The sequence below is a fragment of the Ochlerotatus camptorhynchus genome, unplaced genomic scaffold (assembly GCF_037179485.1).
Source record: "Ochlerotatus camptorhynchus isolate MF236.1 unplaced genomic scaffold, CSIRO-AGI_Acam_v1.1 ptg000398l, whole genome shotgun sequence".
NCBI lineage: Eukaryota > Metazoa > Arthropoda > Insecta > Diptera > Culicidae > Ochlerotatus > Ochlerotatus camptorhynchus.
The window spans coordinates 196,037-221,509 of NW_027040885.1; the positions used below are offsets into that span (position 1 = coordinate 196,037).

A 25,473-nucleotide genomic window follows, 5' to 3' on the forward strand; every position below is an offset into this window, starting at 1 on the left:
ATTATGTACCTGATACGTCCTTCGTTTCTAGCCAGCCACTTCATGCTCGTCTCTCTCCATATGAATCAATTGTTCCGGCACCGGGATGCACTCCTGCTAGCTTCATGGAACCCCCTAATCCTCTCAGCATAGTCGAGTCCCTCCCGTCAGCGCTCAGCAGCCATCCCGGACCTGTGTATGAGAATGGAGAAGGGGTCTTCCAAACCGGCATCGCAGGTAAGTACACACATGTGTGGAATACTTCTCCTCCAGTAATGCCCATCGCTTCTAGTCTCAACACTTCAAACGGGTTTCACTCGGATATTGGCGCTATCGAAGCTGCTGAATCATTTCTCACGGTAACTGCTGCACCTGACATCATCTCTTTACGCATGCCGCCGAGTCCCGTTGCGCCCTCCGCAGCAAACCGTACCACCGATCGCATGTTTTCTGTGTATTATCAGAATGTCAGATGTTTGCGCACAAAAATTGACCAGCTCCGTCTGCTTTTGTCCAGCTGTGACTATGAAGTACTTGTCTTTACGGAAACATGGCTCCGTGCTGATATTGACACCAGTGAAAGTTCATCGGATTACGTGATCGCAATGAGTTAACCAGTCCTCATTTGCGGGGAGGTGGAGTACTGATTGCAGCCAAAAACTACCTGCAGCCAAAAACTACAGCCAAAAACTAGTGTGAATCTATTTCTATAGCTAACTGTGAACATCTTGAGCTATGTTTTCCAATGGCTTGAGGCAGATTAATAACATTGTCAACACGAACGAAAGGCTTTCACCAATCTCCCGGAGTATCTTAACCTGATTGCCGCACCTGCATCGCTGTTAACTGTTGATAATCATCACATACCAATCATCTTACTACTTGACGAGAGTGTTGTACCATCCTTACTTGACGATCAGAACAAATGTTTCAAATTTGACTATTTGGCATGAGACTTTGACTTGTTTAATTCTATTTTTATGAATATTGAGTGGGAACAATACGAATCAATACAATACAACAATACAACAATACTTTCTACGAATCTATCTTTGAAGTTATAAAGCATCATGTACGTTACGTACGCTTCCAAGCTTCGTAAGCTGCGCAACAGGTTTTTCCAAACGAAAAATGAGTTCGATAAAGCTAGACTCGTTGATCTTGAGTTGGAGTACAAAGTCACCCTTTTTACAACACATGAATACTATTTGTGTAGGATACAGACAACCGTCAAAGAAAATCCTTTGCCCTTTTGGGATTTCATTAAGAAACGCAAAGCGAGCAGATACCGTCTCATAACATAAATCTACAATGCATCCAGTTTTCTCCAGACGATGTTGAGAAAGCCCTCGAAAATCTCGATTTAATGAAATGGACAGCCTGCCTCCTGTGTTGTTCAAAAACTGTGCCGCTACGCTTGCGTCGCCCATCGCTGCTATTTTCAACCGATCGCTCCAAGACAAAACGTACCCAAATGCATGGAAAACGGCATCCATAGTACCGATCCACAAGTCTGGAAATAAAAAATGTGACACCAATTATCGTGGTATATCCATACTTTCCACTCTCAGTAAGATATTAGAGAAACTGATTCACACAGCTCTCTGCAGAGTTACTGCCGCGATCATCTCCAACAGCCAGCACGGTTTTATGAATCACCGCTCAACGACATCAAACCTAATGTGTTACGTGTCAGCGATATCACGTGGTATAGCGTCAAAAAGGCAAGTGGATTCGGTTTACGTCGATTTTGCGAAAGTTTTCGATACAGTTCCGCACAACCTCATCTTTAGCAAAATGAATCACATAAGTTTCCCCACCTGGATCACGGAATGGCTCAACTCGTACCTGTCTGACCGCAATGCTTTCGTGATGGTGAATTCCGTACGCTCCAGGACCTTCGACACTCCATCTGGCGTACCACAAGGCAGTGTTCTCGGTCCTCTCATTTTTATCATCTATGTGAATGACTTGTGTGAGCTGCTCTCATCGTCCAAACTGTCTTATGCTGATGACTTAAAAAATTTTCGTGTAATTGTTTCTCCTGCTGACTGTGTTGCAGTTCAAGAAGAAATAAATCATTTGCTGGCCTGGTGCGGTGACAACGGCTTGCGAGTCAACAGCAAAAATGCAAAGTGATATCCTTCACCCGCAGCAATAGAGTTACTCTTCATCCATACTGCATGGGACCGGATTCCCTACAACGTGTAAACTCAATCTGCGATCTAGGCGTTACGATCGATTCCAGGTTAACGTTTTGCGAACACATAAGCATCGTAACTGCCAAAGCATACACTGTGCTTGGTTTCATTCGTGGTCATGATTCTGGTTTCACCGACGCTTATTGCCTCAAGACACTATTCTACTCGCTGGTTCGTAGTATCTTAGAATATGCTTCCCCAGTGTGGTCTCCATTTTACACTACGCATATTTTTACGATTGAACGGATTCAGAAAAGTTTCATGAGGTTTGCTTTACGTCAGTTCCCATGGAATGATCCAGTCATTCTTCCCAGTTATCCAGACAGATGCATGCTGATTGATTTGGAATCTCTCTCAGCAAGGCGTATCAAATTGCAACGACTGTTCATCTTCGCCCTAATCACCGGCAATGTGGACTATCCCGAACTCCTGGAATGGATTCCATGAAACATTCCTCCTCGTAGATTTCGTAACTCCCCATTACTGGCAATTCCATTCCACAGAATTAACTTTGGATTCAATATCTGTTTTAATACATGTTTGCATTCCTTTAATGATGTTTGTAATGAGTTTGATTTTAATATGTCAAAAAATGTATTTAGTAATAGAATAAGAGGTTTAGATTAAACAAGTTTTAGTTTAAAGTAATCATTCTTTACGACGTAGTCGAAGACGGTATGCAATAAATAAATAAATAAATAAGCGAATCTGCTCTTTTTAGCAGTCCAGAAAGGCAAAATACAATATTTTATTTAAAATAGCATGGGCTAGCAACTCAGCATCATTTGAACTGTTAAAAGTCGAGCAACAATATTTGGTGAGATTAGCTGCTTATTCAGCCAAAAAGGCATGTATAGCTTTAAATTGGTAAATCTAATAAATTCTTTGCAACGTTTGGCCAAATAGTGTATAGCATTCATGTATTTTTAATACTTTTTTTTTAATAAATAGTTATTTAACTAAGCTACATCAACTGTTAAAACGTAAATTAATCACCAATCCTGGCTATAGTTTGTAAAACAAAAATATTTACATCTACTTTTCCCTTGTGAGTTTTGCTTCGTTTTCGCATCTTTTTTTCGACCATCTTTAGTTTTTGGCTATTGATAAAATCATTTACTTAATATCTTTAGGAAATATATTATGTTCTGGCGCAGATAATTGTAGCAGACAGTGTTGGCAAAATAAGAAATCAATTGATATTTTTCCACTCTAATGTGCTCGCAATATCACGCGTGATATTGGACCAAAATATCATGCTTGATATTGATTTTACAAGCTCCTTTGATATTGCAAGACTATTCACAACGTGCAAACATCAAGCTGAGAGTTGAGTCGACACAAAAATGATTCCATTGCACTACTAGCAGAGCATGACAACAAGTACGAGGCCCAAGAAGACGGCAACACCTATAAGCTTCGTATCACAATGGAGGGCGGGCCGGTAGAGGTGAAGCTAACGGACCTCTCCGAAAGTATCATAAATGAACAAATAGCTGAATTTATCTGCGCCTACGGTGAAAGTGCTCTCGGTCCGATCATGTATGGGACAGCAAATATCGCTTTGCTGGGTGTTAGACTGGCGCACAGTGGCACAAATCTGCATAAAGACTTTCAGATAACTTCAAAGCTGATTTTGTTGATACCCTCCCCATGGACATGGAGGTTCACGGTACTGAAGCAAAGGGTTATGTTTAATTTCTTTATATTTGCAACGATGATGATTTCGGCAAACATAGATTTGCATATTAAAATCCTTTATGTAGCCATATAAATATGAAAATCGATCCATAAAAAACATCCAAATGATCCACAATACACAAATGCATATCCCTAAAAAAGTGAATATGATCCATAAACAATATCAAAACCAGCCATAAGCCAGTCAAAAAATAGCAACAAAAAATAAAAAAGAACCGTTTAATTGTTCGGAAAAGTGCATTAATTATTATCGAATAATCCACAAATAAATGAAAAATGAGCCATAAAACCTTGAAAAATGAACCTTAAAAAATCAAAGTATATCCACACAAAATAATTGTTGTTCTTTGATAAACCTAAGTTTGATCCATTTTTAAGGCATGAATTACCCAAGATTTAATACACATGACCTTTAAAATGATTTTAATTGATCCATATTTTCGTTCAATATATTATCTAAGTTATCTATTTTGTTCCATAATTTGAATGAAACTGCCCACTAAACAATATGCCATTTATCCATAGGGCACCACCAAAGGATCACCAAAGAATGCTGAAATTATCCTTAAAAATACATTAATTTCACAAGATAAAAATGCCCATTGATGGACCCCCCATAAAAATGTACTGTTAAAACTTGTTAGATGATCCATAAACAATGGCAAATGATCACTTAAATAATATCCGCACGATCCACGATATAGTGTTGAAGTTTTCTTATGAATAATTGGATACACTTTAACAATAATAAACTGTCTCTAGTTAACGGCCTTTAAACTATCCATAACCACGATGAAAATGCTCCATAAAATGACGAAAAAGATAACTAAATGTACATAAAAATACCATCGATAATGAATTATGCTGATACTACTGGTAACCCTATACAACGAAAAACGATTAAAAACATCTTTTTAAATAACTGGTGCTGCAGTAATTAAACTCATGAAAAATATGCGCATTCTAAATGTGAAAATGCACAAATAAAAAAACCAAGAAATATTAACAAGCGGAGTAGTAAGAACTTTAACGCAAACTGTCACCTCCAACAGAGGCAAAGGGAAAAAAAATCTTCTCCTGCTGCTTAAGATATCCAAGAGCCTTCGATACTACATAACCAAACAATCAAGCTAAAAATAAACAAAATTCCGAAGATATCAAGATCACAGACAAACCGACATAATATTTCGTACATCGATAATCGTCTTTCATTTTACGAGTTATATATATTTTTAGTAGTAGCCACTGCTGCCGTGCATAGTCATCTAGTTGGAGTTTGACTCAACAGATGGCATAGTGTTTATGAACTATTATTATCTATCGAAGTTGTCTGTTAGGCTGTACCAAGATGAACCCGGGGATTTTTATTGTTGGCGTTCATATCCAACACTTCGGATGATGTTTCAGTCATATAATAGTTGTATGGTAGGTCGTTTCAAATGCCACAAGCGTTGTCAAGCTCGCTGTAATGGCACCTAGTGCCTCGTCACCCATAAATCGGCACCTGAATCAGTGGTCTAATAACACTTCGCGTGCTAATGGCATAGTTCCGCTGCCGCTTAAAGCGTTACCACAATGATGTTGGGTTAGCTAAGGTCAATTAGTTGGCTGGTGGGGAACGGGAGCTTAAGTTATGACTATCAAGTGTGCGTTAGTTAACGTAACCTACTATAACATTCTAGAGTGCAGGAATGGTTCAGATGGTTCCTTATAGTGTCAACAAAAGACCGCCAGGTAGACTTTTTATACATGTACATTCACTACGAGTTTCCGAATGCACTATTCTCGGAAATTAAAGCCATATTTTACCTGAAATTCCTATATCATATAAGGTGGAGCACTAATTCGGAGTCGGGGACCCATTTCCGTTATACACCTTAAATACATACTATGAAGACAAACAGCTGCATCCAGTATTTATGTATCAAATTTTTTGTAAATTTTGCTGCGAGTTAAATTATGAACGATGTATAAAAATTTGTGCGGGGCTGTCGGAAGACTAATTTAAGGGTGTGCCGAAGTGAAGTAAACTACGACGAAATGGCATCGCACCTTATGCTGCATTGTAGAAATCGTGGAGTAATATTGTCAATGATCATGTGATAGGGTTCTGTTCCACTTTTCGACCATTGTAGATAAATAATTTGAAATATTTCATGCATTTGATTATGACACACTATTTTTATATTTTTTATTTTCACCTATCACCAATATTCGCATACAAAATACAAAAATACATTATCAATAGCAAATAATAAATATATAAATAAAATAAGGCACTAAATGCAATTGAAACTGGAAAATCCTAACGAAATCGGTTTAAATTTAGTTCTACATGTTAAATATAGTGTCTACTATTTCCGATCATAACGTACTGTACGAGAGTTACATCGATTTTCACTAAGTAGTGGGACTTAACAGATTCCAACTTTAGCAGCAATACTTTGTGAAATTACCGTTATTTGTTTGAACAGTTTTAAGTGAATAAATCGATGTTTTTTTTTATTATTGAATAATTCCAGGTGAGCTGGAGCAGTGGGTAGCGTCGAAATCCGCAATTCCGGATGATGCTCATGAGGCGTTTGTCATTGGTCATGATATTGACCATGACAATGGGAAATTTAGATTTATCATCTCCTCGAAACGACTACTATCTCTGCTTCCGGTTTTCAAAACAATGGCAGCGGACTGCACGTTCAAAACCACACTGCAGGGTTATCCGCTATTAGTAGTTTGTATGATCGACGAGATGAGGAAAGCGCATCCTATTGCTTTTGCATGCATTTCCAACCAGGAGCAGGCTGATTACCAACTCGTTTTCCAATCGCTGCATGTGGCAGTTACAAAGCAGGGCGGCAAAGTTAACGTTACGTCATTCCTCAGCGATGGAGAGCTCGCATTGAAAAATGCAATCTGCAATGTATTTGGTCATTCGGTGCAGCTATTGAATTGCTACTTTCACGTTAAACAAAACGTTGTTAAACACTTTAAAAAAGTCTGCGGAGATGCCCGAAGAAGTGCAGGATCAAGTGAAACGGGAGATATCACTTATGCAGATAGCACCAACAAAACAACATTTTGCCGTAGCAATTAAGCTGTTCGTAGAGAAGTATAAAATGTACGAAACATTCTCAAAGTTTTTTCACAAATACGTGAATGATGAGAAATTCGCGCATTGGTACGAGGCTAGTCAACCTGGCGTACCAGCCACAAATAATGCCGTGGAGGCCATAAATAAGTCGATCAAATACAACTACCTCAAGCGACACAAAGAGCCTCTAGGGACATTTATGGTACAAATGTTGCACATTGTCCAAGCGTACAGCACTCCAAAGCGAGAAATTGCATTTACCAGATCGGTAAACTTAACCGATGAGCGGACAGCTTTTGATATGATAAACGGGCAGAAGAAACTGCGAACAATACATGAGAGTCACGCACAGAAAACGTTTGTATACGTTCCCGGGAGCGGGAAAGCCGAGGTTTCATCATGGGATATAACCAGGTTCGAAAATCCGGCTTATCCAACTTTTGACGTCTACACCGAAGAACTTGGGAAGATACACAGAGTAGATGTCGGTCCTGGACAGTTCAACACATGGACGTGCACATGTACGCATTTTTTCAAAACGAATGGCTGCGCGCATATCTTGCTGGTGGCTGTTAAAAGAAACTGTTACACGCTGCGTCCGGAGGCGAACACAGCACTATTGAGCACAAGAAAGCCCGGTGGCCGCCCAAAATACGTATCGAAAGCACTTTGTATTGATTAATTGCCGTTGTTGTTGTTATTGCTGCTGCTGCTGCTGCTGTTGCTATTGCTACCATCTCTGCCCCTGTCGTAGGGTTTTGTTTTGACTATTGTTACAATAATATGAATACGTTCGCTAGAGAAAAAATAACATGCTATTGTTTTAATGATGTTGTTGCTGCAGTTGCTGTTGTGACTATGTTGTTGCTGTTGTGTTTAAAAAAAAAAAACAAATAAAAGGGTGATCATTTCGACATGTGAAGATTCCTTGAAAAAAAAACCGAAAATATAGATCTTCTTTAAGTTCCATCCCCGGGTTCATCTTGGTACAGCCTAACAGACAACTTCGATAGATAATAATAGTTCATAAACACTATGCCATCTGTTGAGTCAAACTCCAACTAGATGACTATGCACGGCAGCAGTGGCTACTACTAAAAATATATATAACTCGTAAAATGAAAGACGATTATCGATGTACGAAATATTATGTCGGTTTGTCTGTGATCTTGATATCTTCGGAATTTTGTTTATTTTTAGCTTGATTGTTTGGTTATGTAGTATCGAAGGCTCTTGGATATCTTAAGCAGCAGGAGAAGATTTTTTTCCCTTTGCCTCTGTTGGAGGTGACAGTTTGCGTTAAAGTTCTTACTACTCCGCTTGTTAATATTTCTTGGTTTTTTTATTTGTGCATTTTCACATTTAGAATGCGCATATTTTTCATGAGTTTAATTACTGCAGCACCAGTTATTTAAAAAGATGTTTTTAATCGTTTTTCGTTGTATAGGGTTACCAGTAGTATCAGCATAATTCATTATCGATGGTATTTTTATGTACATTTAGTTATCTTTTTCGTCATTTTATGGAGCATTTTCATCGTGGTTATGGATAGTTTAAAGGCCGTTAACTAGAGACAGTTTATTATTGTTAAAGTGTATCCAATTATTCATAAGAAAACTTCAACACTATATCGTGGATCGTGCGGATATTATTTAAGTGATCATTTGCCATTGTTTATGGATCATCTAACAAGTTTTAACAGTACATTTTTATGGGGGGTCCATCAATGGGCATTTTTATCTTGTGAAATTAATGTATTTTTAAGGATAATTTCAGCATTCTTTGGTGATCCTTTGGTGGTGCCCTATGGATAAATGGCATATTGTTTAGTGGGCAGTTTCATTCAAATTATGGAACAAAATAGATAACTTAGATAATATATTGAACGAAAATATGGATCAATTAAAATCATTTTAAAGGTCATGTGTATTAAATCTTGGGTAATTCATGCCTTAAAAATGGATCAAACTTAGGTTTATCAAAGAACAACAATTATTTTGTGTGGATATAATTTGATTTTTTAAGGTTCATTTTTCAACGTTTTATGGCTCATGTTTCATTTATTTGTGGATTATTCGATAATAATTAATGCACTTTTCCGAACAATTAAACGGTTCTTTTTTATTTTTTGTTGCTATTTTTTGACTGGCTTATGGCTGGTTTTGATATTGTTTATGGATCATATTCACTTTTTTAGGGATATGCATTTGTGTATTGTGGATCATTTGGATGTTTTTTATGGATCGATTTTCATATTTTTAGTGCTCGTTTTGTTTGTTTTAACGGTACATACTTAGGGCTGCCGATGATTTCCTATAGTGTCACATATCACCTTCTTAATGCTTCAGTATGCCTCAAACGATTAATTCTCGGTTGTTAATAGGACTTCCTTGATGAAATCGGCTGCTTCATGCAGACTGAGCAATTCTGATTATAGTATCAGATTTGTTCTGTATACAGAGGAACTGGGAGGGCTTATTAGAAACTTCTCACCAATAAAGTTATGATCTTCTAGTAAATTTTGCATATAATGTTATTAATATTTTATTTTATTTAAGCATATTATTTTTGTTACAATCAATTAACATTAGCATACGATACAAGAGTGCTCGTTTTTGCGTTAAATAATCAATATTTATTTTGTAATTACCTTTATATTTTTTTTTGTCATCTGAAAATTTCCCCAGCTTGGTTAGAAGTTTCGAAGCTAACGCATGTCCACAGGCCTAATAGAAAGATAGGCAGAAAAAGTGTATCATAAAGAATGGTTGCATGCAGGGTTGCTGCACTTGTTATAGATGAGTGATTTTCGGAGTTTTATTCGTTAGATCTTGTAGTGGAGATATGTGTTGTTGGATGCGGGAAGAGATTGGAGGGCGGGTGTTTGACGCATAGAGACTGTCAATTTCGCTTTCAAAGTGTCGCAGTTTGCGGTTTTATGATTCGTGAGCGCTCGCGATTCGTAGAACCGTTGATTGTGACTGCAAGTGGATTTGGCGGGTTTTGTGAGTTGGACGCTTGCTTTTTGGCCTCTTCTTGTGTCTAACATGTGCAGAGTATCATTATAGGGTCTAATGGTTTTGAGATTCCTGGTTGCGTTAAATTTAATTGTGAGAATATCTTTTTGAGATTTTAGTAGTCACGTTTTGTTTGTAGTTTATATTTTATTTCTTTCATGTAATTATCGTAAATAATAGATAGTTCATCCATATAATCGTACTTTGACGCGAAGCGCTGTGTATTATGAGATGCTCGATGACCCTGGAGGGATCGATTTGCTTACTGAGCAGAAAATCATGGATTTAACCCAAGCTCTTCCACAGTACAATAAACCGCCACCATCATTTGTATATTTGATATTGAACAATAACCTCGGCACCTATTTACATATCAAGTGAAAACGTAGTGCTGTATTGTCGCGAAGCGTTATGGTTCTGAGATGCTCGATGACCCTGGAGGGATCGTTTTTGCTTACTGAGCAGAAAATCATGGGTTTAATCCCAAGCTCTCCGTCATGACTCTTAACATTCATGATCATTAAACAAAATGAATATGTTCTTTCGATAGCCGGCTATCGAGAGATTAAATAAACATCAAATAAACAATACATACTTCTGGTTGCATCCTGGTGAATCCTAACCGAATACCCTACCCAACTCTCCAACTCCGTAGCACTTATGAGGGTGTCGCTAAGTCGGTGGCCTTTCGTTAAGTAAGTACTGCATCAACATTTCCTTCCCTATCCCTAGTTATGATAAAGATGGGCGTGACCAGGAATAGCGACAGTCATGCTTCTGTTACTCTTGTTTAGATTGGAACCAATGTTTACTCCCCAGCATTTTTCCTGAAAGTAGTCTAACTGAGAATTTCAGAAGAGACATGAGTGTCGCTAGTATCCAATCTACGAAGTATATCATAACAACGCTAACGCTAACGCTAACTTCAAAGCTGATTTTGTTGACGGTGTAATCATGCTCGTGAAAAAGAAGGGAAACGATTGTTCAGCGCATTCTTACAGACCGATCTCGTTAATCAACTTTGATTATAACATTCTCTCTCGTATTTTAAAACAGAGTCTGAGTAGCGTGATGAGTACCCACCGAGTGATCAACGAGAGTCAAAAGTCCTCTTTCGGCCTACCTTTGCCTTGAAAGATCGAATCGCACGACTGACCAAAATCGGAAATTTGTCGTTCTCTCGCCTGTTGATAAAAGTGCATCTCTCGAAAGCATTTCCAATCGAGCGATCGGTTAGCCAAGGTACCCATCCATCTCTTCGTCTTATATCTACATCCATTGATGAAGCGGCTCGAGCAGTTTGTCGGTGATCAGTACATGCCTGGCAAGAATGGATCGGATTCGCGAAACACTTCAACTTTTTGAACGTGCCTCTAGTGCAACCCACACGACAGAAGTTTCGTCAATAGTTTCATGACAATAAACATTGTTGTATCCGATGGAATATTCCGAATATAAACATCACCACCTTGACAAAAGTTGCCGAGGAATGGGCCCACCTGCAGTAGTCAGAAGGGGAAAATGAGGGTAAATATTGAAGAATGAAATCAAATTTTTTTTTAATTTTGCATTAATATAATCACCAATGTTTTCGTCGTAAATAATTGCATCAATATCATGGTCAATACTTTTGAGAATTGACAATATTTTTACCCATGTGGCACTTGCTTTTGATTAAAGCTGAGCCTAGACATCAGTGTCGATATCAATAGGCTACATTGACGTCATGCCACTCAGAGTACCGTGGCTGCGGAACGAAAACACCGTTCGTATTTTGGGGGTGACTTTCGATAACTGGATACGGTTGATGGACAAGATAAACTGGGATGAGCATATCGGTCAATTCTCTCGGCAGGCTTCTCTCCACTGTCTCCGTACACTCACCTTGAACCAAGAAGTGATCCTGCTCAACACATTCATCACATCAAAGATATGGTATCTCGCATCCATTCTTACACTAACTGCCGCTCATACGGTAAAACTGACTTCGACGATGGGATTAGTGCTGCAAAATCCCGGCAATACAGACCATGTCAATTGTCAGTGACAATGCTTTCAGTTACGAACATGTGCAGATTTTTTTATATTAGGTAAATATGTAACAAAATTAAATGACTTGAGCAAATCATGGAGCCGTTTAATTGAACAAGCATCATTGTTCTGATCTGCTTGGATAACAATAATGTGGCATATAATGCAAGAAATTACACTTTCTGTTACCAGGTGAATCTTTTTCTTTGGCGAAAAAATTAATGAAATTTTAACGAAAGTTATTTTGAGGATCAAGACTATCAGTGACTTTGTGAAAAACAATTTGGTCAATATCGCGCGAAAGTCTGTCAATGATAAAAAAAATCTCAGCACTGGTTACAGTGCAACAACTTGCACGTAGCAGAGAAGTATGTAGGTGGCTTGAAACTACACTTTCCAGCTTTGAAGTACAAGGCGCGGCTACTAAATCGACATGTGAGTGATATCGCTTCCCTTTCCTTCTTAAGGTCCATTCTTACCCTGCAAAATCCCACCCTGCCCACAGATTGTTCTTGCCTAAATCTTAGTAACGATAGTATTCCTTACAATCTCATCGAAAAAACATCCAGCAGCAAACTGGTGGCAAATCTGGACAAATATAACGATGCGACAGCTGAATTCGAGCGAACGCCTTATTTTTGTTGGTCAACGGAAAGCTTGAGCACTGAAAACTGATGTACCGAATGAATAGAAGCGATGGTGAACACTGCCTACACTGTAACGTTGCCTGTGCAACACTACAGCACAAGTTAGTGCTGAAGAGGAAGATAACGATTCTACTCAATAGATGGCGCAGACTCTCGATAGATAAACTATTAAGAATCCAAAAAACTTAGAATTCCAAAATTGTTCATATAATGTGTCACCTTTGTTATGCAATTTAATAATGTTCTTGACGTAGCCGCATTAGAATTCGAATTAGATATCGAAGTTTCAATAATTATTATGTTATTTCTTGTTAACTGAAGAATAAACAAATTTTACAAGAAAAAAATAATACTTGGGATGTGCTGTGACAACTGAGTCAATTCGGATAATTAGATATAATCTTGCATATTTTCCGATTAAAAGTAGGATTTTCCAATCACGAAACAAAACCCATTATCGGGTTTTTACAAGGTTTACCGCTACTGAATTTTACATTACCGAAAAACCGATTAAAACACACGGAAATGACAAAGGTAGTAAGGTACGGTTGTGCAAAACTCACCGTTTATGGAAAACCGTGAATTGCTAGTATACGGCTGCTAAAATTAGGAAAACGTAATTGATTATGGTATATAACAATGTTTTCTACGATGATAACGTGTTTTTTAAACTCCAAAACAATAATTTTTCTTGATATTTTATGATTTTTTTTAAATCGACTCCAAAATGACAGTGACGAAAACGCTTGATGCCTGGTACAATATGCGCCACAACATTGGGGTAAGATGCACGACAACAATGGACAAGACACAACATTGGGGTAAAATGCACAGCTTGAGTGAATTGAAACATAACCTAATAATTGAGGACAAAAATGCTTGAGGAATTCCCATTTATTGTTTCTTTATTTATATAAATGTACGTGTATGTAGAATGTTAAACTGTAATTCTGAAAGAAAAATGTATAAAACTTATGGTACAGGTGAATTAATTCCATTCATTTCTGATATACACTGTTAGAAGCACAACTATGACATGTGTTGCACAAAATCTCAATTTTTAGATTAATTAGTGTCCTTCTGTACGATTTCTTGTCCAGAAATTACTTGTGAAACTTCCAACTGGAAATAAACACAATCCGTTAGCTGGGAAAGATTCTGAGAAAAAGTCATAGTTGATGTTTTATGCATGTGTGCATTTTACCCCAGGCCTGTTCTCCCCTACTATCTGCTTTGATCGATTCTCTTCTTCGACTTTCTCTTTTGATAATCACCGATTTTGAGTTATTTTTGCTACATAGTTTAATAAATGATGTTCTTATCTAGCTCATCGTCAAACACAACAGGAAACACATTTGCATTTATTTATTAAAGAGAAAGTCAATGAAGAGAATCGATCAAAGGAGATATAAACTTTTGAAATGTTCATTTAAAAATTCAATAGCGCTTGAGAATAGAGGGGTTTTTTTTAATTGGCATCTATGCTATGTAATTCGTTAGGAGCTTTCACCTTTTAACGGAATATAATTTTGTCCGTCCTTTTGTATCTGTACATAAAGGTTTAAGTGCAAGGTTCTTTTTAAATTCACGAATGATGCGAAAAAAAACAAGCAGACTCTTCGTCAAATCGATTTTATCGATTGAAACTGATATTGTGACGCACTGATCGGCGTAGGTATCCAAAGCGAAAGTCGATGAAGAGAATCAATCGAAACAGATAGGACCCTTTTGCGGCGCCGGTGGTGTAGTGGTAAGCGTGATTACCTCTCACCCCAGCAGGCCTGGGTTCAATCCCAGTCGGCGCCGCCGGGATGTTCTGAGGCATAACATCTCTGATCACGCCTTCCTTCGGAAGGGAAGTAAAGCCGTTGGTCCTCGGTTCATGAGTTGATGGGTCGATAGGTAGGGTCCAGGTGTAGGAGCTGCCTCTCTGGCGTCGGTAGCATTGGTGCTCAGCACGGAAAACAAGATCGACGGAAAATAAATCAATGGAAAAAAAAAAAAAAAAATAGGACCCTTTGAAACATTTAACTGGAATATCTGGATGATATTGGAAAATACTATGAGTTTTACTGCAATGATGCTTCTGTTGCACGTATTTATTATAAGAAAATCAAGCATCAGGAGTCCTGACTGTAATAAGTGTAATATTTTTTCATGGATAATCCGCATGTACACCACAAAAAATTCCGGAAGATAGCCTAGTCTGGATCAAAACCAATTACAGCAACATAACATGTTACATTGAGCGGAATGCATTCATACAGTTTGTGATTGATTTATATATTTACCTAGTGGGTCCACTCTGAAAATCTGCGCTCCTGGGTCCGCTCGCAGCATCAGTGGCGACGACGATAGTAACAAGAATATGATTATCCAATAAAATAAATGATGCTGAATTGATTTGATTTGTATTAATTCCATTACTGCGATTTCCGATCTCACTGTTACGCCTCACCGATTATTGCCGCATAAAAAAGCGACCGATTTATGTTACATTAATTTAATTGGGTCTTTTTTCAATTTGGACTGTATTCTTCAACTGCAACATGTTTACAGCCCATTTTTTTATGGCTGAACTGCACAAGGATGAAACACCAACAACGAATCAATTAAATTTTCAGCATTTCTGCCACTCTTTTAACTGTTATTTTTTCTGTTATTTTCACATTATTATTTACATTCTTACATCCTTTCTTCCGGAGCTTTATTTTGCGTGGATGTATTTTATAATGATTAATTATCTTACTTTTTTAACGCGCCGTTAAAACCACATTGCCACTCACTTTATTATGATTGAATTAAAAACAGAAAGCCTCTTTCTGCCAACACCGTTGAATTCTGCGGTGGAAAGGCTGAATCGGAGGCAGTGCTAGGTCGTAAAAAATAATATGACTCTATCATTATTGCAAGCCGCTCGTTATGAGAATGAATTCATAAAGCCATCTCCTGGCGACATTTCCGCTAGAATAAACACTTAAACTCCGCGAGGGATTGTTGGAGCGCAAATCCACAGCAGCCGTGAGAACTTCCTGAAACGAAAGAAGGAGAAAGATATGATTACTATTTGCGTTCGTAAAACTTTTATACAGACTCGTCTTCCTCTTGTCCTGAAGGGAATACTCTTCCCACATTCTGGTGCAGACAGGAGAGCTCTCTCTTCTTTTTGACTTGTTTCGCCTTTGATAAGGATCGAAGTGCTAACGTCACTGAGCAGTGTTAGGTACTCGACACGGGAGCTTTCAGTACACGTTTGTCGTCCTGTGTTTATCAAACATAAATTGGGGTGTAAAAAATTCTCCCACATAAGTTTGCACGCGAACATATTTTGTGGGGATGGAGTGAATATATCCTGTCAGGGATACTCTAGAGCAAATATTGAACGAAGGAGGGATGGGTCATTAAAAGTTTGGAATACACATGCCACGTGCTGGGAAGCCCTGTCCTATACTGATGAGTTGAAGGCGACAGCATGCGATGCGCGTGGTATAGTTAGAAGTTTAATATTGAACTTTTCGGGGAGTTTGTTTCTTTTTTTTTTGATTTGCAGAAAGTGTTTTGTGGGTTTTTATAGTAAACCTGCAAATAATATTAATAAGTTTTCAAGCTTTAAATCGATGGTTGTATTTTCAATCCAATCTGATTTTATTGGGAAATATTACGTTTGAGATCCATGGTGTGCATTATGCTCGAAAACTTTAAAGAAAGAGATAAGGATTAGTTATTTCCATTTAATGCTACACTTGACAGATACATACACGTACAGATACAGTGCCATGTACTCATAATGTAAATCCAGAATAGAGAAGCCTTTTTATAATCGAACGATTGAAGGGGGGTATTTTTTTCATGTACATATTAAATTCAAATTCGCCATACAAAATAAATGCGCCTTCTGCAAAATGAGCTGAAACTTTCAGAGAATGGTTTTCTCACCTAAAGGAAAAAATCTAGCGGTTGGAACGTGGAACAATAGAACTTTTATTTCTGAGGGCCAGTCTACTCGTGAATCTAGGGTTATAAACCCCAGGTACACCTACTCACCTTCCCGTTTGCAATCATCAATTCATGCGATACTTTAAAAAATTATTTTTTTTTTCAAAATTATGATATTTTGCACTTGTAAGTTACAAGAATAGGTTGTAAAGTATGTTGTTGACACATTTTGCATTTCTGCTACAACATCAAAGCATTAAACTGTACTGTATTTAGTTTCTGAATTTTCACCAACAAAAATTTGCTGAAAAAAATGCTGGTCAAAGTTAATTTAAATCAAAAATGCAAACTGCTCGAAGATGGCCAAAAAATAATTAAAAATATAATTAAATTAAAAAATATTAAAATTTTGAAATCATTCAACATGCGCTATTTTATTCATACAAATATTACCACCCATCCACATTACGTTGGCTTGATTAGCATTAGCCATCGGATATTTGAGTCCTGAACTCATTTTCAATCAAGTTTTCAATTGCCCTTTTGTTTTACGAGTATTTATAGCCGCAATACTAAATTGTGGTTGGACTACCTTCCAAGTTCTACAAACGCACTAAGCCAACTAGCAAGTAGTCTGCTCACTAGCATTCGCATTCGTTTGCATAAATTCATAGGTGGTACAAGTTCTAGATTAATATACGGATGCGAAACAACCTCCAATGATCGAGAACTGTTCTGGTCATGTCTTTGCGACTGATGTGGATAGTTAAGATTGTTAGTTGGACACTAACTTAAACTAAATGAAGACAACTCTACGACCCCTCATAAGTGTTTCCTTAGTAGGGAGGGTAAGCTATAGGATACATTTGGTAAACATAATTGGCAAATTATCCAAGCTACAAATATTTCAACTTAGCGATTGATAGGGATTGAACCCACGACCTTCTGCTATCTGAAAAGATACGTGGTGCAGTGATCCACCAATTCCGTACCAGCAAGTAGTTTGCTCACTGTAGACGAATTACGCGTATCTATCAATTTTAAAGGGTCATTGATAGATTTTGCAAAATCGTTCAACAAGATATATTTAAAAAATTAAACACGAGTCTGGTATTAACTCTATATGGATGTGTAGAGTTGTACATAAAAAAAATTAGGTAAATTACTTAGTTTCAACATTTTTTTTTAACCTTTTCTATGTGCTTTTTATACTTTGAAATTGTAGTTACCTAGAGGAAATTTATTTTTAATTTTTGTATAATCAAATATCGGTTTTAAGGCCGGAGCCCTTGACCGTTAAATTCAAAATTGTCACGTTCTACCAATAAATAACCATGTGTTGTCTCTCAGAGAGAGAGAGAAAAATTAAGATTCGAGAAATGCCGGCAGTTTTGCCAATAATGATCAATAATCAACAAATATAAAAATCACAATTTTAATGAAATCAGGAATTCTAAGACCACGTTCAACACATCACTGGTATATTCCTGGTGCCTCCAAGGAAGTTGCCGGATCCAGGGTTGAGTCAAAACTTATGATACGATTTATCAAACCACATGAGAGCTCAATAACAAGATCTTTTGTGATCATTTTCAGTCCCCAAGGCAACATTGGTCACAAACTAGTACGTTCTAGTGTCCCCAAAGAGGTAACCAGGATCCGATATCAGCCAAACTCATCATGTGACTCTTCAAAAATTATACATGTTCTGATGCTACCGGAGATAATGTTTTGAGCCATCTTGGAACAAATTGATCATTTGTGGTTATTTTCAGATCTCTTAACCATATTGAGAAACTGAAGGTGTCATGGTTCCAATGAGAACATAATCTGATTTCATTCAAGATCCATCTTGCAATACATCAACAATTCAAAAGGAATTTCACTGTTGGTACAGAGTGACCAGAACCATATTAGGTATATGTTATCTATAACATGTGAAAAATGCTCACAGAAAAGCTACACTTCAAATAAACGTAATAGCTTTTCAAACTGCAGCAATAGTACTGGCAACTAAGCAGACGATCAACCATTTTGCTTATGCGTTTCAGTTATCCCACAGAAATGTATTGCTGAGAAGAGTTTACTGCGACTTGCGGTTATTGGAAATCATTTTCGTAGATTAAACCGCCATGTGCGGGAAAGTATTTCGGTGATAAATTTCTCACTGTTTTAGGTATAAAATGAACGCAATTCCTTATGTCCCGTTTTCTCTGCTCCAACCAATCACACAGCTGGAAAAAGGTGTGCGGGACCTTCTATGAATAAATCTCTCACAGTCAATGCGCAACGTGGTGCGCTTGATGTTTGCGGACTGACAACTGGCACTTGCTTGGCAACTTTTGTAAACAGCTTTGGATTTATGTAGCTATACGCATCATCATAAGTTTTTCTCTCATTAAATTCTTTTGAGCCCCTGAAAACGCATGATTGAACACATGCATGGGTAAAAAAAACTATATTAGCATGTACTTCATAAAACAGCAAAAAAGGTTATCTTCCATTTAATTCCACTTAATTAATTTTGGTATCCATGACAGATACGTATTTCGACTACAATGTGCAGTCTTCATCAGTGTCATTACCACTAAAGAACTTATCAAAATCTAACCCCCTTAAGTACTCATCCCCTAGGTAAAAAAGTCAAGATCATAGGTATAAAAATGAAACTACAATGTGTTGAATCGGAACCTACCTAACTAATAAAAACCAAAGATTTAAGTAAGCTAAAGAAGAAAAATCTATACAACTCTCTAATAAGGAAAATTCCCAAAGGCTTGGTAGCCATCAAAATTAATTAAGTGGAATTAAATGGAAGATAACCTTTTTTGCTGTTTTATTTAGCATTCCGCTAACAACCCAATTTCATTACTTCATTATGATGGCTACCAAGCCTTTGGGAATTTTCCTTATTAGAGAGTTGTATAGATTTTTCTTCTTTAGCTTACTTAAATCTTTGGTTTTTATTAGTTAGGTAGGTTCCGATTCAACACATTGTAGTTTCATTTTTATACCTATGATCTTGACTTTTTTACCTAGGGGATGAGTACTTAAGGGGGTTAGATTTTGATAAGTTCTTTAGTGGGAATGACACTGATGAAGACTGCACATTGTAGTCGAAATACGTATCTGTCATGGATACCAAAATTAATTAAGTGGAATTAAATGGAAGATAACCTTTTTTGCTGTTTTATTTAGCATTCCGCTAACAACCCAATTTCATTACTTCATTATGATGGCTACCAAGCCTTTGGGAATTTTCCTTATTAGAGAGTTGTATAGATTTTTCTTCTTTAGCTTACTTAAATCTTTGGTTTTTATTAGTTAGGTAGGTTCCGATTCAACACATTGTAGTTTCATTTTTATACCTATGATCTTGACTTTTTTACCTAGGGGATGAGTACTTAAGGGGGTTAGATTTTGATAAGTTCTTTAGTGGGAATGACACTGATGAAGACTGCACATTGTAGTCGAAATACGTATCTGTCATGGATACCAAAATTAATTAAGTGGAATTAAATGGAAGATAACCTTTTTTGCTGTTTTATTTAGCATTCCGCTAACAACCCAATTTCATTACTTCATTATGATGGCTACCAAGCCTTTGGGAATTTTCCTTATTAGAGAGTTGTATAGATTTTTCTTCTTTAGCTTACTTAAATCTTTGGTTTTTATTAGTTAGGTAGGTTCCGATTCAACACATTGTAGTTTCATTTTTATACCTATGATCTTGACTTTTTTACCTAGGGGATGAGTACTTAAGGGGGTTAGATTTTGATAAGTTCTTTAGTGGGAATGACACTGATGAAGACTGCACATTGTAGTCGAAATACGTATCTGTCATGGATACCAAAATTAATTAAGTGGAATTAAATGGAAGATAACCTTTTTTGCTGTTTTATTTAGCATTCCGCTAACAACCCAATTTCATTACTTCATGTACTTCATGTTTTACACACATCAGAAAAAAAAACTTATGATATAGGAAAACTAGATAAAATCTTCATTAATTTACAAGATTTGCTTCAGTGCATCATCTAAGACAATGTATATCTGAAATGTTTCCATTTTGCGGATGTGGATGCAGATTTAAGGAAATTGTGATACGTTTAAGATGATTTCCCAAGTAACAATTCAAGCTGAATTGTAAGAACAAAAGTTGATTATTGGTTGATTTAAGGTGTACGAAGCTGATTAACACCAGGCTGAATATACAGTTGATTAGTAGTGCATTAAGCGAATTGTATCCCCATAATTCAACCTCAGTAAGTTAGCTGATATAAAGACTGAACAAGACTTATTTCAGCTTAATACTACTCCACAAACCAGCAATGCGCTACAAATATTCTGATAGCCTGGTAGAATAATCTGAATTTATTGCACAATATTTTTAAATGTCGTTAGTTGCATTTCCGACATTTTAGTTATTCTAAATTCACTGCCCAAATAACAATTCAAGCTGAACATTAGGAACAGAAGCTGATTATTGGTTGATTTAAGGTGTACAAAGCTGATTAACATCAGGCTGAATATATAGTTGGTTAGTAGTGCATGAAGCGAACTGTATCCCCATAATCCAACCTCAATAGGGTTAGCTGATCCAAAGCTTGAACAAGCCTTATTTAAGCTTAACACAACTCCACAAATCAGCAATGCGTAACACATATTTTGATAGCTTGAGTTGTTAAATGTAGTCAGTGTATGTGTCACTCGTTGCATGTCCGGCATTTTAGTTCTACTAAATTCACTGCCTACCTTTCTAATTACAGACAGTGGCAGCAGTACAGACAAGAAAACGGAGATTTTTAGGAATAGCTCCAGGTAGATGTAGGCTGCGACGACGTCAGAAGTATACATTTATAATCCTGTATTTTGTCTGTTATATTGCACTGAAGTTTCAGACCGTATTCCAAAAATATTACTCAATTATGGCACTAAAATAGCATCCAAATGACCATCGAAATAAATCACGCATTTCTGTCCACATTGTGTTAACTACACTTGAAAATGAGAGGAATGTTTAACTGTCACCAGTTGTTGCTTACAATTCTGCATTGCTGTATAAAACTCTTCCAGTTGCTGTTATTCAACTTAAATTTGACATGCTTCAAGTTAATGATTATACCTTTTACAACACATATGCCTAAATGGCCCAGTAGGTATGGTTGACGCCTTTGAATCAGCGACTGCCGGTTCGAGTCCCGAAATGCAAAGGTAATTTTTAGACTTATATTAACAATATAAATATGTTAATCCAATTAGTCAGCAACAAGTTAAAGCAGTTCCATATAAATGCATAAGATAAGATATGAAGCGGTCTTCCATTATTATTTTTGAATTAAAACTAGAAGGCTGAACAAGGGTTGGAAAAGACTGTTATTGAATGCTTTAAAAAGCTTATAATGTATATTACTGTTAAGCTTTTGGCTGATTTAAATCACCAGATTTAGATGTTTAAAAGCTGGACAAAGGTTAACGTGGTCTATGTACAGCAATTATTCAATCTAAGGCTGAATTGAAATCGATTAACCAACACTTGTTAAGCATCAAATTGTTACCTGGGTTGCTTTTGAAAGCAATAATTGAATTGGAAAATAATTTATTTACGAATCACTAGAATACACATAAATACGTTTTTTTATAGCGAAATTATTTATTTTTGATAATGATCGCAATATCATTCCATCACTCACAGTAAATTATGAAATATTTTATTTTGATTCAATTGGCTTTGTCGCTAGAAAGTTGTTATAAATGTTAGCTCTGCTATATCTTTTCCTTTAAGAGTATGAACACATTTTTGCCAATCAAGATTATCACCGGCATCTAAACACTTACAAATAGAAGACACAGGCTAGGATCTGGAATCTCATGAAAGACTAACTATTTTTTAATTGTTTCAATATATTTCTTCAGTCTTGCCACTATCAACCAGGCGTAAACGCAACATAAGACTAAGACGCATTCATTCAAAACTGTTCCGTAAGTTGGAATTTGTTAGGACTATTGTTCGGTGGTTGATTTGAAATCATAACTGAATATCAATAAATGATCTACATATGTTACCACTCGATTACAATATCGTGTAAATATATAAACAATGCCAAATATTGAATGTTGGAAACCAGAAAAAAATTCTCCGGTTTTCTGAAACTGTTCTACATAGATCCTTATCTTTCCATAGTTTTGTTTTTAAGATTTAGTATGATCATATGTACATTGCGAAAAAAAATCATAACCTTCGACTGGCAAGACAATACTTGTCCGCCTATGGTATATGCTCTTTACTCTCTCCTTTTCAGAGAGCCAAAGCAAATGATTTTCTCATGAATTTTCTGGCGAGTAAGAAAATTATGTAGGTATGAAACATTTTTCAGCTTTAAGGTACATTTTTATCAAAACTAAAGTGAATATACATATGTTTTTTTATACTTAAATGATCCTTAGAAAAATAAAACTGAAATAATTTTATATCTTCATGTTCTGGACACCCAAAACATTGAGAGAAAGGAAGAAAGTCCCGAAAATATTTTTGTAAAAATGGTGAGAAAGTTCTCATTTTTTAAGTATGGTAAGTTTTGTGTATTTTGAGAATATTTCAGAATGTTTGTTAGCATTATTAGAAACGATTTCCAAAAGAAGTTTTTGATCATCCTTATCTGATTTGAGAAAATGTGGTTTAAAGTCAGGTTTTATTATAACCCATTAAAATTGGAGGATAGAGGTGTGCACCGATTCAAAAATGGTTGGCGGCGGCGTGTGGGGTAATTATTCTCGGTGGCGGTGGCGTCATCGGCGTCACGCCGATAGTACTTTCAGGCGGAGGCGGCGGCGGCGTGAATCAGCGTGACATTTTTTGCGCCCATTAGTATTTTTTTTTACAAATTGAACAATGAATATGCACGGTCAATATAAAGCTAAACATCGCACAGTTTACATTTCTTAAATTATATAACGTATAAATGAGGATCCGCTGACATCGATAATCATAAACACATGCATCAACCGTGAAGTCTCATCATCATATTTTTTTTTAGTTTTAAATTGTGAGATCTTAGAACACGAGCAAATTTAAATGAGTCTAATTCGATTAAAATCACAAATACAATTTGAATCATTTGTTCACTTCCAAAATGCACAGAAAGCTCATTTGGTTGAAAATGGTTAATTTGTAATTTTCCCGAGAACTCGACAAGGGAAGTACCTTGAACTAATTGGAAACATTCGTTATGCCTGTCATCTGCCGCAATGCTAATAGGGTTAAACGCTAATTTTTGACCTATTAAGCGCATTCCACACTTTAGCTCTCTTTTTCAAACTGCTTATTTTTTTTTTCAAATTGAATATCCACTATGGGTAGTAAATAAATGTATCCACCATCCACCTTTCCATACGTACTGCTAGATTTGATGAAAAGTAAAAAATTGTTTAAATATTTCTGAAAATGTAACACCCCTTTTTTTTACGAAATATGGCCTCACGCATCTAAATCAATGGCGCTGCAATTCGGTAAAAAAAAAACAAATTTATAGGTTTTATGTTTTATAGCGAAGTGAGTGGAAACAACCCTGTTTATCATATCTGATGAATATTTCATCAATTGGCTCGAACAATTGTATCATTTGAGATTCAACCTTAAAAAATTTGGATAGATATATTTCAATGTGTATTACTTACACTTTGTAAATTTTACAGGCAGATGTTCATTAATTACAGAAAATCAAGTTGGAATAACCGGGTACGCAAACAATTGTTGTACACTTATCTCTAAGACCCTAATCTTTCACATCGTGCCATCGAAAAGATGTTGAGAATCGTGCGATCTACTGTTTTCGGTGTCATAAAATGTTTTGGAGAACGTTTAACACTCGATCGTAAACAGAGAATTGTACAAACAATGCTCCTTACCGTGTTATAGACCGCAAGCGACCGTTAGTGTTTTCACCAAATGAGCATCAGCATGAGCATGAGTATTGATGACCGTACAATTATTAGTTGCTACCCCGCAATTGTCCTGATCCTTGCGAAATTTGCACACATATCCAAATGAAGGGCAAATGGGATTAGCAATCCTTTCTAAGTGTGCATAATCATTCATAGCGGCGTTGGCCACATCTTTACGATCATAGAGGAAAAGAAGGATTGTTAGTATGATAGACGTTGCTACTAGAAACCGAGTATACTTCTGCATCTCCACATATATCATGGGAAGGGAATCAACTATAGAAGATCAGGATTCACCATGGTATGTTCTGTGATCGATTGTTTACAATGGGACCTTAACATCGCTAACGAACCAAGGAGCTGGAATAAACCCATGATCTTCTGCTATTGCTATATCTCCTAATTATGCTCAGCATCCTATTGCACCACAAATATTGATCATCTATTAAATCCGGGCTGAACTCTATTGCGGTTTAAAGCAGGTTTTCCACAATCACCAACTATGCTACCTGATTAATCATGTCATACCATGTATACCATAAACGCTTTCGCAAATTAAATTGGGTAACATAGGAGAAATGGATGTAATGTCGGCCTATATGCCCCTAATTTGGGCCCATACATAAATTCAGCAGTCGACTAAATTTTCAATAGTGTCCAAAAATATCCATTAGCACCGTCCCAATGACGTGTTCATCTAGATTTAATTAATAAATAGCAGATATTTAGCGATGGGCCTAATCTTAGATCCATAGGGCAACATTAAAGTCATTGGCCCTATCAGATTGCTTCGCACTCGTAAAAAGTGTTTCCCTTTTGCAAAACCTGAAATAGACAAGCGCACGCACAGCATGGTCCAGTCTCTCTCATTACCAACATAAACTAGGATCTAATAAATGCCATGCTGCTAGAAAAATAGCTCCTAG

General features: G+C 36.7%; 1 long non-coding RNA gene and 1 pseudogene across 1 annotated transcript in view; one reads left to right on the top strand and one right to left on the bottom strand.

The window, feature by feature from the left end:
- Positions 1-7,759, top strand: part of LOC135710666 (uncharacterized) — a 95,831-nt pseudogene extending 88,072 nt beyond the window's left edge.
- The window catches only part of LOC135710669 (uncharacterized), a 161,381-nt gene extending 146,080 nt beyond the window's left edge, over positions 1-15,301 (bottom strand). Inside the window, exon 1 of the long non-coding RNA XR_010518439.1 lies at positions 14,959-15,301. This is a non-coding gene — a long non-coding RNA (uncharacterized LOC135710669). The remainder of the gene's footprint in view (positions 1-14,958) is intronic.
- Positions 15,302-25,473: the final 10,172 nt, after the last annotated feature.